The sequence below is a fragment of the Limulus polyphemus genome, unplaced genomic scaffold (assembly GCF_000517525.1).
Source record: "Limulus polyphemus unplaced genomic scaffold, Limulus_polyphemus-2.1.2 Scaffold4624, whole genome shotgun sequence".
Lineage (NCBI taxonomy): Eukaryota > Metazoa > Arthropoda > Merostomata > Xiphosura > Limulidae > Limulus > Limulus polyphemus.
Genome location: NW_013670234.1, coordinates 59,027 through 61,876, shown reverse-complemented (window position 1 = coordinate 61,876; position 2,850 = coordinate 59,027).

The following is a 2,850-nucleotide window of genomic DNA, read 5'->3' as shown; positions in this document are numbered from 1 at the left end:
AGGAAATTAAAATTATACGGAAATCCACAAAGCAATCCATTACTGAACAAACCACAGCACTTCATCAGAAAAACCGTAGTCAATGCTTTGTCGACAAAAAGTGATTACACTATCTGAGTGAGGTGTTTTATATAGAATGTCATTGACGCAGGTGGGGGAGTTGCAAATTAGATATTGCCAAGGGCATTTAAGTGGAATATAAAAGACTTGAGCATGCGTACGAATGAATAAATAAAGTGTCAGCAAAATGTAAGCATGTTTTGAAAAGTGAAGGTTTATCTTAAAAATTGTTAAATGAAAGAAACGTCTTCTTTTCCAATTTATTGTTATGGATAATAATTAACAGCGAAGTGCAACAATTACATAATCTTCCAAATTCCAGCTAAATGTGTTAAGAAATTTTATATTCAGTATTCATCAGAAATAACTCCTATAAGTTTCCGACAGATGTTGTTTGGAAAATTGGGCAAATAAATGATAGATGGCTTTTAATTATAAGAAATGCATAGTAGTGCATGTGTGTGTCATCACATGAATTATGAAAAGAAATAATCTAGCAGTATTATGGAAGAAAAATATACAATTTTCTGTTGATCAGTCTCTTAAATCATCCAAGCAGTGTGCTGTTGCTAGGGCATCTAAAGGGGTTATAATTTCTTTGTAGAGGTCACTGATTAAGCCATATTTAGGACATTGTGTTCAGTCTTGGGCTCCTTACTTTAGGAAGGATATTGAACTGTTGGAATGAATTCAGAGGAGAGCAACTAAGATTATACCTAATATGGAAAGGTTGTGAGAAGGGTTATTAGAATGGTGCCTGGGATGGAAAGTGTGTCATGTGAGGAGAGGTTAAGATCTCCAACATCGTTTTCTCTTGAAAAAAAAGAAGAGTTAGAGGGGATCTGATTGAGGTGTTTAACATTTCAAGGGGATTGATAGAGTTGATGTTATCATCTTATTTGGTATTTAATGGTGGGATTAAGGATTGATAGAGTTGATGTACCATCTTCTTTGGTACTTAATGGTGGGATTAGGGATTGATAGAGTTGATGTACCATCTTCTTTGATACTTAATGGTGGGACTAGGGATTGATATATTGATGTACCATCTTCTTTGGTACTTAATGATAGGAAATAGGGATTGATAGAGTTGATGTACCATCTTCTTTGGTACTTAATGATAGGAATAGGGATTGATAGAGTTGACGTACCATCTTCTTTGGTACTTAATGATAGGAATAGGGATTGATAGAGTTGATGTACCATCTTCTTTGGTACTTAATGATAGGAATAGGGATTGATAGAGTTGACGTACCATCTTCTTTGGTACTTAATAGTAGGACAAGGGATTGATAGTTGACGTACCATCTTCTTTGGAACTTAATAATAAGACTAGGGGACACAAACATAAATTTTGGCATGGTAGGAGCTATATTTTTCTAACAGGGTGGTTGGCCTGAGTTGCCTTCAGATATGGTGATTCAGTCAATTTAAAGAAGTTAAGAGAAAGCTTGATAAGGGCTGAATTTGAGCGTTTTATTTGAAGAGTTTATAGTATGGTGGATGGGGTGGCCTAGATGACAAGCAGGACCATTTCTTGTCCTTAAATTATTTGAATGTATGTATGTAACAAGAAGACAATCTTGACACAAATGTTGAAGGAATTGTTTTATATTTTGAAATAAACATGTTATATACCACACTTGTGGTTTAATACTAATTATCTTCATTAATTATGACATCCAATAGCAAATAAGAAATATACAATTTAGAGTTAATTAAAAAAATACTATTTTCTTATAAATAGCTTCACCTATCAGAAATTGTACTTTCTTGCCACAATGATTAAAAGACAGTGTTACAATCTTTATTAACTAACTGTTGCATGCTGAACAGACTGCTCTTACTGACCAGAGAATTCTGTTTGATATTTCTCAAAATATATTGTACAATTTACAAGTAAATTCTTTAGTTTTTCTACAGTAACTTCTAAGTATTTTCAAATACATGTTTTACCAATAACTATTTATTGCAAAAAAATAATCTCTTTTAATTTCAAAAATTAAAATTCTCTAGTTAAAGTCAGAAAACTTAACCACAATGATATACTAGTCACATTACAAATATAGAAACTATCTTTAAACTGAACAGTACACTGACTTTTACAAAACTAGTTTAAAAATTAACTTGGATATTTAGAACACAGTTGCTAGAAAAAGATGACCCTCAGTGTGTTTCACATGTCCAACTGGATGGCACTTTATTTATTTTTAGTATTATTATAACATGTGGGAGGGGGGGGGGGCTAAAATTATTTCATTCGTTAATATAGTCATAAGCAGAATAAAGAACTTGTATTACCGGTTCTTTCATGATTTTGTATTCTTTACGTACACATGCCACAAACTGCTTCTTTTTTTCCTCAGTTTAGAAATGAGTAACAACTGACAATGATTTTATCCACCAAAATGTTCAGTATACAGTGTCCTCGTATAATTTTATAGAAGCTCTCACTGATAGGCTGAATTATGTTCGATTTTTATCATTGAGCTGAAGAAAAAATATAAACAGTTTTCATAACAACAATGTCTGTCAAACAAAGTGGGCACACTTTCAAACTGAAATGAGTATAGAACTTAAAAACTGACAAAAAACAGAAATACATTCAGAAACTATTAGATCTTAAACTTTAAGCTCTGACTCCATTGTATCCTAGAATTGAAATGTCAGATATTAAGATGCCAAATTATTCTGTGAACACCATACAACCATAGTACTACTAATCTAGTTAGCCTACATTCTGTATCACCATATAACCATAGTACTGTTAGTTAGTTTACATTCTGTATC